At 36.8% G+C, this 12379-nt stretch overlaps 1 protein-coding gene across 1 annotated transcript in view; it reads right to left on the bottom strand.

The window, feature by feature from the left end:
* Nucleotides 1–12379, bottom strand: part of THADA (THADA armadillo repeat containing) — a 160043-nt gene that overhangs the window by 105111 nt on the left and 42553 nt on the right. The gene's annotated exons all lie outside the window — the stretch shown is intronic.

Here is a 12379-nt window from a genome sequence, read left to right as displayed (position 1 = left end):
AAAAAAAAAAAGGAAAGTAGAAATATTCTGTATTTGTTTATTTTATAGCCTTCTGATCAGATAAAGGATGGTGGCTTCACGGTTTATAGGAAACCATTTAGCATTGTCTATGCAAGAGCCACTTAAATGTTAGAGTGGAAAGGTCTTATTTAGATATATAGGCTATACAGATAAACCAGACTTCCTTTAAAAATAAACAAAAGGCCAATCATTTAGAGAAAAGCCAACTGCAGAGTTTGCTTGCCACATGATCAAACAAAATAAACAAGTACTTTAGCATGACTCCAGTGCAAAGCTTTCAACTAGCAGAGAGATCCAGGTCTAGAAAAACAACATGATGAGACAGCAAGATCGAACATGTGTAAAAATAAGCATACAAAGAAATCATGGAAGAGTGTATCAGCACATGGCAAGCATCAGCACACCTTCTTCTAGCACTTAGCTAACATAACATGCCTCAGCCACAGAGTAAACACAGAAAAAAAGAAAATCACTAGAGGCAAACAAATATTCAAACAAAGAGATACAGGAAGCTTTCTGTAGGCACATAAGAACAGCACATTTAATTTCTGTAACTAAAAGCATGAGCAAAGATTCTCCAATAGCTGCTATTACTGCAAGAAAAATACTTAGATTAAAAAATTTAAACAGTAGTATTTAAACTGTGAATCAATATAAACTGAAATACTAATGAGGATGGTATAAAACCATCAACACTGATAATCACAGGCCATTTAATCAGAAAACACGCACTTAATGTCTTATCACACAACCTGAAAGCATGACATGACATGCCTGACATGAAGTGCTCCAAATACATCCCATAGTAAGCTTCAAAACTTAACTTTTCCAACACATATAACAGACTCTTCAAAACAACTTAAAATTTTCCATAGATGCATTATAAAGATGCAGAAGGAAGAGACAGGATAGAACACAAGGTTCTCATACATAAATAAATGTATCAAGTCAAAATCCCACCTTATTGAGTTTTCATATGTAAAACATTTTAAAACTCCATTTAGAAAAACACTAAAAATCAAACAAAAAGTGTTGTGATGCCTCCCCCTCTTATGCCAATGAATGCATCAAGCAAAGGCAGAGTTGGGTTGTTGCCTATGGATCACACACAGCCGCTGGTTAGAGGCTTAAGAAAGGATCAGGTGTAAGTATAATTTCACAGAAGTATTTTCCAACAGGCCCATTTTTAATGTATTAAAAATTCAGTAACCAAGTTTGAATCAATATTAAGTAAAGGTTCTAAATACTCTCCCAAAGCCTTAGAATTATTTGTAATTAGTGTGGTTTCATGAATCTTTTTGTCAGGGAAAGAAAACAGTAATTATTGAAATGGGTAACTTACATAACCTCCACCTGGTTTACTGCTACACAGGTTACACTAGGGGAGAGGGCAGTCTAATCTAAACCATTAACCAGAAGTATCTGCAGAAAAGATGTTCAAAGGCACAGCAAAAAAACCCAAACCAAATAAAACACACAACCATCTGAGCAAACTGGCTGTTGAGGGATGTTTCTATAGGGCCTCCAGTTCAGAAAGGAAACAAGAAAGAATTTTAGCAGAAGTGCCACAAAATGAAAAGAAGTTCTCTAAAAACACAGAGCACTGATTTCAGTGGGAATCTACCACCTGGGGATGTCAAAGCTGGGAGATGTGGAACTGGAGAATTAACAGAAAGCAAAACAGCTATACAGAGTAAAATAGAGGTATTCAGGGGTTTCATTTTTGATTACTGACCATGCTTGTTGCTCCTGGAAATGTGTACATGTTAATAGGCATGCACAAGCATTTGTGTACAGTAACTGAGACTGGAATAACAAAGAAATGTAATGGTTCTGTTTTTGAACAAAATTCATGACATTAAGAAATGTATTTCCTTTTAATTTCAGCAAAAATTATACTGTTTTGAAAAATTAATGCCAAGACCAAGATTTGACACTTAGGAACAGCGTGGCCAGCAGGTCCAAGGAAGTGATTCTGCCCCTGTACTCAGCCCTGGTGAGGCCACACCTTGAGTACTGTGTCCAGTTCTGGGCCCCTCAGTACAGGAAGGATATCGAGGTCCTGGAGCAGGTCCAAAGGAGGGCAACTAGGCTGGTGAAGGGACTCGAGCACAGATCCTATGAGGAGAGGCTGAGGGTGCTGGGGCTGTTCAGCCTGAAGAAGAGGAGGCTCAGGGGAGACCTCATCACTCTCTACAACTCCCTGAAAGGAGGGTGTAGCCTGGTGGGGGTTGGTCTCTTTTGCCAAATGACTTTCAACAAGACAAGAGGGCACGGTCTTAAGTTGTGCCAGGGGAAGTTTAGGTTGGATATTAGAAAGAATTTCTTTCTGGAGAGGGTGATCAAGCATTGGAATGGGCTGCCCAGGGAAGTAGTGGATTCTCTGTCCCTGGAGATATTTAAAAAGAGACTGGATGTGGCACTCAGTGCCATGGTCTAGCAACCACAACGGTGGTTCAAGGGTTGGATTTGATGATCTCTGAGGTCCCTTCCAACCCAGCCAATTCTATGATTCTATAATATTCATATAAACTGATTCATGCATGTGCATACATACACCAGTGTGAGTTAGGCTAAACTATGCATATTTTTAAAAGAACATAAATCCCTGTCATACCCATAAAGGAATACATCAACTAAGGATTTACTAAAACAATCCAAAAGTCACTGCTAGCAGTTCTCATGCAACAAACATTTTCCTCCTTTTTTAAAACATACTTTACAAGGGAGCAATATTTTAAATTAAAAATACAGATAACTATCTTTCCATTAGTCACTGACAGAGTTCAAACACAGATTTTTGGCAATATAGCCACTATAATTAAATTCTTAAACCAAACACTTTGCAGAACACAGGATTTTACATCTATTCACCCTAAAACACGTTTATGAGAGAAGTAACTGGGAAGAGCTTTAGACACAAGTATTTTTCCATATGTCTAGCTGAAATTATTTTGATATTGCTTCAGAGCTCATCTTTGACAGTATGTTCAACCACAAGCTCTGTAATAGTACATTCTTTTTTCTGTTAGTAACCCAAAATAGCACAATTTCCCAGTCTCGAATTTCAGATGGGTTTACTGACACCTGAACAATGGACTAGTGGGAGGTTATTTACTGAAATAGGAAATAATATAATGAAAACTTACCAGTGGGCTGATGATGCTTACAATAAAATCCCTTTCCCCAGTGTAAAATGTCATTAAACTGTACAGTTAAAGTTATGCTTAATGTCAAAAAGTTGAGAGAGAAACTTAAAAAAGCACTTGTAGGCTCCTAAAATTGCTTTTAAAAATAATTTGTAAAACTCTCTACACACAGAATATTGTGATACATAAACAGGAAGATGCAATATTTATGACTCAGCCACTCTGCAGTTTAACAGTGCTTTGTCATATGCAAGCAATTCTGCAGAAAAGACAGATTACTAAATTACTAAAAGAGTACAACCCATCCACTGCAGGTTCCATTTTGACAACTGGAGACTTTCAGCAGTTTTCAGACAACTGATGAAGAATGATTATGTAGAAAGGAAATATACATGAGTTTCTTTCCTGTTTTCATTGTGGTTTACCCCCTTGATAAGATGTTCCATTAACAAAAATCAGTCACACAGAGGTATATTTTGTCCCACACCATACAGAATCCCCTAACTGTTCTCTGCAAGTCCTCGAGTCAAACAAACTCTTTTCCACTTTTGTATGCTCCAGAGTCTAAGAGGAAAAAGAAGGTTGTGATGACAGCAGTAAAGGTATTTCAGAGAACACAGAGTTCATACAAATCAGCAAGAAGTTAATCTGAAGGCAATGTAATGCTACAAAGGAGATTATTTAATTCCTAGCACTAAGGTCTGGGTAAATAAGAGAGAATCACAGCTAAGTTACAAAAAATCAATAGTGAGGTGTGGCAGTATCAATTGTTTAAACAAAGAAAAAGACATAACTGAAAGCAGACTGTAACTCTACAAAACTTTAAAGAAAAGTCTATCTTAAGTATGAACAAGAATATAGTTTATAGAGGTGATTATGTTTTAGGAAAACGCAAAAACAGTTTTTCTTTTCTCTGAAATACTCTAAACCAGAAGCCTTTATATTCTTGATTGTCAGCACTTCTTCCATCCATTTAGCACTGGCTCTTTGCTATATGACTTTAACAGTAGAACCTGTCTTAAAGTAAGCTAAACATCATGTACTTAGAAGATTAAATTTCACGTGCTTTGCTTGTAAAGATATTCAGAATCACCAGACTTCTAAAATCAAATTCATAGGTGCTGATGAAAACTGTGACAACTCTGGTCATTATACATTATGTTTTTATGAGTAGCAACTCAATAATGCAAGGGTTAGTATCAATGTTTATATAATTACTGTCTTTTTAAATAAATATTTCATCTTTAGGCATGGTGAGTGTGAATTATTTAACTGTGTTTAAAAAATACATTTGTGAATAAAACTGCAGATATTGCAGTGTTCTTTTTAGAGCTGTGCTGCACACTTCAGAGACATAAGATTAAAATTCTGCTGTGACACTGGGGCATCTGTATCATTTTACTGCAACATGTGTCAAAGATTACTTGCTTCTGTTCTTACATTTATTTTTCAGAACTGAAGGCTTTATAACCTTGTATGTTGCTATGAGTAACTCAAATGTTAAAGAACATTTCCAGTAAATATTCATATTTGAGTATAGCATAGGTGAGGGCAGCAAGGGTCTCTGCTGCTCTTTTTCTCAACCTAAATATTGCTAATCTCTCAGGTTAGCTGACAAATTCATGGTCAGATCTGTGACAGGAGAAAAAATAAGAATATTATTTTTAAGAAGGAAAAATAAAACTGGATGTGAAAGAACCAATATAGACAGACATATTTAGAGAGATCAAGAGCAAGAATGAAGCTTTCATGAAAATATCTAAGTCCTCTTTTAATGGTGTCCTACAAAGTCTACTCTTCACGTACCAACCCCTACACTGGAATCATTAAGCATAATACGTCAAAAGATCCTTTATGTTAAAGACCAGTAATGTAGAAACAGAATGCAATTTACTCCTTAAACTACAAGGACAATTATTGCTGAAGTAATTTAAAAACAGGACTGAATTTGGCAAAACTGTCGTTCAAAATACAGATTTATAAAGACAACCTATGTTTTACACATTTGTTTCTTTTGCCTTCATTAAACTATGAAAAAACCCCACAGTGCTGCTTAATTGGACTAACTTAATTAGACTAGGACTTAATTGCCTATTTTGACATTCACATTCTTTCCCTGGCCCTCACAACTTCTTAAGTAGTTACATCTTGTTTCAAAACATATGAATACCAGTTCTCTGTTAACAAAGGTACACATCAGAAGTATGAACTTAAAATAAATGGAAAACATTTTCTTCAACTACACAAACAGACTAAGGAAAAAAAGATGTGTGACATGTTGTTTTATACTAAGGTTATAGTAAAGACCAAAGCTAATTCAGATAGGTATTAAAAATTAAATTAATCACCTGCATTTCTTGACACGGCAATTAAGAGTAATAAAGGAAAACAGAAATTGTCCTAACTGAAAGGGAAGTAAAACTCAAGAAATTTGCCACATTCAACTCAAATGGTAATTCCTCATCTTGGTTTTTAGAACATAGCAAAACAGCATAGTATTTTAGAACAAGAGAAGCAAAATGTAGCATTTTAAATTATTCAAAAATGCTGGTAGAGAGAATTATTTAGAAAGCTAAAGACCTTTATTCTAGAATCAAGAAGATATAGAAACTTGGGGGAAAAATAAACTTGAAAAAGAAACCAGTTACAGATAAGGGAATAAGTGGAATGTGCAAAACTGTTACAAACGAGCTAATCTTATCCAAGAACAGTAAAAATATTCCTAGGCAAAGGAAATAAAACAGTTACAGTCACACAGATCTCCTGAATCTCAATAAAGGAAATGTTTCAAATCTGCAATGTTTTTACTCAGACTGTTTCAAAGTAAAAAACATGGCAGCTTCATCTTAGAGCAGAGATCCAGTTCTCATAAGCTTCCTTCATAGATAAAAAACCCCAAGGGGTTCCTGTGAGACACAGAAATCAGCAGGAAGCAGATAACATCCTGAAATGCAGTCTGAGGTAACATCTATATCGGGTCCATGATGAAACTACAGTTTTGGTTTAACAGATTAAACTCTCGTGTAATCTCTGTAAGTGACAGTAGTAGGGTACACTATTAGATTAAATAGATAAATTAGAAGGAACACAACTTCAAAGAGACACAAACAGAATATGTTTCAAGTTAGTTATTGGTGAACCTAATCTATTGTTGGCTCCATTATTATTATTATTATTAGGTTTACTGAAAACCCCAGTAAAAGAGTCAGGAGGGATGAATGATGCCAATGAAAAATATCAATGAAACAAAAGTTATGAGGTATTGTCTGTAGAGAGACAAGTTTAAAACACTATGAACCAAAACTAGATCTCTTTAGGAATATTAGGACATAAAATTAATAGATTAAAAGACTGCATATACAAAGACTAATTAAAAAATGTTACATCTTATGAGCATCTGGAAACAGCAAAAGGATTCAAGCACAGTAGTTGGTACTTCAGTTCCCTCATCATGAGGACAAAGGACAACATGATTCTGTATCACAAGAACCCTGAAACAGTCAGCATGGACAAGGTAGTACTAATGCCACCCTCCAACAATCACCTAGGATGTAAACAGGAATAAACCACAGCAAATTTCCACCTAAGAGATATTTAAAACAAGCTGCTCATATGTCCAAGGGAAGAGAAAGCAAGTTTTCTCAAAGGAGATTGAAAGAACCCAGATTGCTTTGTCTACCAAATTAACACATTTATATGACTGGCATCCAGAAATGCCTCAAGGGAACCACAACACCACAAATGGCAAGGGAAGCATCACAAGAGAAAATAATAAGTTAAATAAACTACAATACTGGCATCAGAACTAATGAGTATTAAACAGCCATGAATAAATATACATTGCAAGTTAACTTTGTAATGACCCAAGCTGCAAGAATCTTGAGAAGTTTTGCTCGGGAAGGTGGAATTCAGTGATTCCTTATGCAAAAATAGTGGAGAAAAGCGAATTCTTTTTGAGATGCAACTTGATCGGTTTATGAAAACAACAGCAGAGCAAGCTTGTTTATAAAAAAAAATAAAAAAAAATTTAAAGTACCAGCAGGACCCACACTACTGTGTGCTCCTGTGACATGCTGATTCACATGGAAATTCCAACTCTTTCTCAAACACAGAGGTGAACTGGTGCTGACCTGTTGCTGACAAGAATTATGTAAAGATTAGCAACCAGAAATTTTCAAATCTTGCTCTTGGTGTCATCAGAATGTACACAGCAGATTCCAAAATGCACACTGGATATGAAAAAAAATTCTAGAACTCCCTTCCAAAAGTTCCAGACACTCAGTGATCATCCTGAAAAAGCTGCTTGTATTTCACTTCTTTTTAAACAAATTGAAGTCTGCAGTGCATTTCTGAAAGGCAGAACAGGTAACTTACACCTTCATAAAGACCAAAACAGCACTGCAGATTTCACTTGCTTAAGAATCATAAATTTATTCTAAAATGACCTCATGATGGTCAGTTCAAAGAGGTAATCTGCAAATTCCAGGGCAAGCACCATCACTGGAGTTTGGGAAGTACATACACACTACTGAAAAACTACAAATTTGCCAGGTTTAAGAGTTTCAAGTCCATAAAGAAGTAACTGGCACAGAAACCAGCCTAAAAAACCTTGTCTAAAAATGCACAGAAAAATCAAAGAGTCTTATGAGAATTTAAATAGCTGAATCTCACACAGAGATTCCTCATGTTTCCAAAAGACCTTGAAAACCACCAAGTCAAAACATTACCTAACTCTAGTGAGCTCAGTGCTAATCTATGTCTCTAAATACCACATCCACAAGTCTTTTAAACACATCCAGGAACAGTGATTCAATCACCTCACTGGGCAGCCTATTTTCTCCTAATACCCAATCTAAACCTTCCCTGGTGCAACCTGAGACCATTTCCTCTTGTTCTATCACTTGTTACGGGGGAGAAGCAACTGACCCCCACCTTGCCACAACCTCCTTTCAGGGAGTTATAGAGGGTGATGAGGTCTCCTTCTCAGACTCCTTTTCTCCATGCTACACAACCTCAGCTCCCTCAGCCTCTTCCCGCAGGGCTTGTTCTCCAGACCACTCACCACCTTGGTTGCCCTTCTCTGAACTCACTCCACCTCCTCAATGTCCTCCTTGTAGTGAGGGACTCACAGTGCTTGAGGTGCAGCCTCACCAATGCTGAGTACAGGGGCAGGATCACCTCCCTTCTCCTGCTGGCCACGCTATTCCTGATGCAGGCCAGGATCCTGTTGGCCTTCTTAGCCACCTGGGCACACTGCTGGCTCATATTCAGCCAGCTGCTGATCAACACCCCCCGGTCCTTTTCCCCTGGGCAGCTTTCCAGCCACTCTTCCCCAAACCAATGGTGTCAACTGGGCTTGCTGTGACTCAGTTATAGCACCAGATGCTTGGCCTTGTTAAACTTCATACAACTGGTCTTGGCCCATTGATCCACCCTGCCCAGGTCCCCCTGAAGAGCCTTCCTACCCTCAGGCAGATCAACACACCCTCCCAACTTAATGTCAAGTGCAAACTTACTGAAGGTCCACTCAATCCCCTCATGAAGATCACTGATAAAGATATGAAACAGAGCCAGACCGAACACTGAGCTCTGAGGATCAAAGGTTCTGTCAAGTCCTGAGAAACAGTTTTTTAACAACTGATAATACAGTTCTCGTTATTTTAAAAATCATTCTCAGAATCTGTTCTTTCTTACTTCTTAGAGAAAGATGTTAAACTGTATTTTAACTGAGGCAGAAGACTAAAATGGACTAGAAAATGCTGTGGTCATCAAAGAGATTCAGCTTCACTCAGCTCTCTCATTTGGAAGCTGAGAGAGCACAGCTTGGCTAAGCAAAGCATTTGGGCTGGACCACCAAGCCCAAAGACTATTAATGGTGTTTGGTTCATGGCTGGGAAACAGTGGAATACTCCACACATTAATTCTGGGGCACCTACATCCCTCAACTTTTTAATCAACAGTTTGGCTGATGAAATAGGAAGCACCCTCTGCAGACCTGTGGACAAGACCAGACGTTCAGTCTAAACAAACATGAAGAAACTTAAGGCTTGGGCCCACAGAAACCTCACGCAGTTTAATAAGAAGAAACACAAAATTTTCTGCCTGGGATGAATAACTCTGAGCATCAGGTGAGTCTGAAAGCCAACTAGCTCAGCAACAGGCCCACAGGAAAGAACCTGGAAGTTAACAGTGTATGACAAGCTCTGTGAGCCAACAACACATTCTCACTGTAACTGGGGCAAACCAGAAAGTGGGCTGTGTTCAACAGGATTAATGTGGCAGCAAGTCAAGGGAAATTATTATCCTCCTGTACTTGGTACAATGAGGTTCTACTAGGAATCCTCCATCCAGTTTTGGGTTGTCAGGTTCAGAGGACACCAGAAGAAACAGGAGAGGATCCAGAAAGCAGCTGCTCAAATGGATGGGGCCTGCAGAACATACTCTATGAGAAGAAGCTGAAGGAGCCAGGTTTTTCTGCTTGACAAAGAAGAGGTCTAGGGAAGATCTAACATAAAACCTACAACCACTTGAAGAAATCAGATTAGAGACCTAAACTTCTTGTAGTAGTTGCAGATGGTATAGAAATGATAAACAGTCAAAATCATACCTTGGGAGTTTTAAATTGGCAGCAGGAAAAAAAACTCTGCACCCAGAAGGGGAAATGAAGCACTGGAACATGTTACCCAGAACAGTTGTGAAATCTCCATCCTTAGAGGTTTTTAATTAATCCAAAGCCACTGCTGTCCCAATCTAGTGTTGCTGGCAGTCATATTTTGAATGGGAATCACAGAAAGAGGATCAAAAGATCCTTTTACAGTTTCCATGATTATATACAGCTACTTCCCACTCCTGCACCATGGTTTTAACTTTATCTTCTAACAGAGATATCCTATATATATCCTATATTTATTTGCCATCACTAGTTACTGCAATTACTGTAAACAATATCTCCTGCTAAAACAAACAGAATTGAGATTAACCTGTTTTTAGTAAGCTGGTAACATAGTTATCAGTTCAGCACAAAGTATTATTTTTGCCACAGTGTACACTAGTATTTAAAATACTATGTGAAATAAAAACAACTTAAATTTTTTTAATACAGAAATGATATGTATTTATGAAAGCCCTTACTTAGTACTGACTCTGGAAAACAGAGAATTATCATGATTTTTACTAAAATACCAAGTGCAAGAGCAGCAGGCAAATTCCTTTAGAAATATGATTTTTATATATAAAATTTTAAGAAATAACTTCAGATAATTTTGCTTTAAAGGACATACCTAAGAGTTAAATTTCTGAAATCACACCCTATCTCAGGATTCTTGACAAGTTGCTTTCAAACAGACATATTACACACAAGAGAATTTTAGAATTTTAGCACTCCCATAGAAGACAAAACAGCCATGCAATTTTTAGGAGAGGCTTGAAAAGCTATAATGAAGCCTGGAAAAAAACAAATGGTAAAAATCTGATGCAATATATCAGCTAATAAGCCTATGAGCAAGGATATAAAAGATTATTGCATGCTTGTTTTTCTAGACCTAACATGATGCTGGACATTTCTTCAGTGACAAGAATGAACAGCTTTGCTATAGCCACACCAAGCTAGTTATAAAAGACAATCCAGCTTCCATTTTTATTCCACAAACTGAAAAACATCATGAAGGGGAAAGAAGAATCATTATAAAGGCATGGGGCTAGCACCTTCAATAAAGATGTGGTGAGTTTGCACTTTCAATAAATCTAACATGTTTTGTTAAGGAATTAGAAAATACTTAAATCCCAGAACAGTAAGCAAAATAGTTTCAGTTCACTGACTCAAAAAATCATTCTTCCATGCTACACAGCTCTAAAATAAACACTTAAAAGGAACTAAGAATATGCCACTCTACCTTGGTTTCCATTTTCCTCCAGATATAAGTGCTAGAATAAACATTCTTACTAGTTTACGTTGCTGTGTTTTTATGAGGTTAATAACTGAACTGTCAATCAAAGCCTGAATAAATACAGTAGTTAAATACCTTCTGCTTTAGAAGCACTTTTATTTACAAGACAGCTAGCCAAGGTTTCCAAAGGACTTCATGGTCTGGTTTGCTTTGATCTTTTTTAAGTACAAGTTTCTTTATACCTCTTGTTTTGCTATTTATTATACCCTTTGTGTAATCAGGTATGGAAAGAGCACTTGTGTAGAACAAATATTTCAGGAAAAGTGTGACTGAGAGGAATACTTATGCAATACACAGTTCACTAAAATAACTTGTGATGTCCTTTCCCAAGAGCACTGTTGTTGTTGCACTAGAAAGAGTACAATGGGCTCTGAATAAAAATAGGGGAACATCATTGACACCCAGTATCACAGATCCACAGATATGAATCATTGCTCAATTCTGATACACACACAAAGGTGTCTATATGTTTATGACGATAGAAAACTATACATAAAGCATAGTTTAAAAGAATGTGTTCTACATATATAAAATCTGTTTTTAACAAACCTTTTTCAGAAAGCTCAACTCCATATATGCATGAGCATGCATAAGTGTGTGTGTACATACATATGTATGTAAACATAGAAATAAAATTAAGAGCTACATATATATCTCTAGAAACTCCCCCGAGGACTCTGTTCCAACCACTATCTATATAACTCTTGTCTTCAGTCTCTTGTCACAAATTTAACACTGTGAATTTTACCTCTAAACAACACACATACTTTCTTGCTGGGAGTACTCAGAAAACTAATTGGTTTTTACTTAGTAGGGTGAAGTTAATGAATATGGGATGTGTGCATTATGCATGGAATAACCCAGAATAATTATATCCATTCATATTAATGAAAGCTTTTATCACTACAGCAGAATCTAAATTATCTACTCATGTGATTATGTTCACAGTAATTTTTATTTCATTGAATATATTTTAGTCAGTAGAAACAAACACTAACATTATGCCCCTAATTTATTTAAAACAAATTCATGGACTGAAGCTATCTCAAGCCAGCACATATACTTTTAAGATGTATCACTTTGGGCAAACTGTAATTCAGGTCTCTTGACTGTGTTCATCTCCCTGTTTTCTGGCTCTGACTTAAGAAAACATGTAATCAAGATCCTCTTTTCAGGAGAACACAGTGCTTGAAGTGTGTGGTCAGGTCCCAAAATCTGACTGAGATTTACATAGGTGAATGTTTTTCTGATTCTGTGTGTACA

Source organism: Calypte anna, chromosome 3, assembly GCF_003957555.1.
Source record: "Calypte anna isolate BGI_N300 chromosome 3, bCalAnn1_v1.p, whole genome shotgun sequence".
Classification (NCBI taxonomy): Eukaryota; Metazoa; Chordata; class Aves; order Apodiformes; family Trochilidae; genus Calypte; species Calypte anna.
This window is presented reverse-complemented; position numbering and strand designations above follow the sequence as displayed.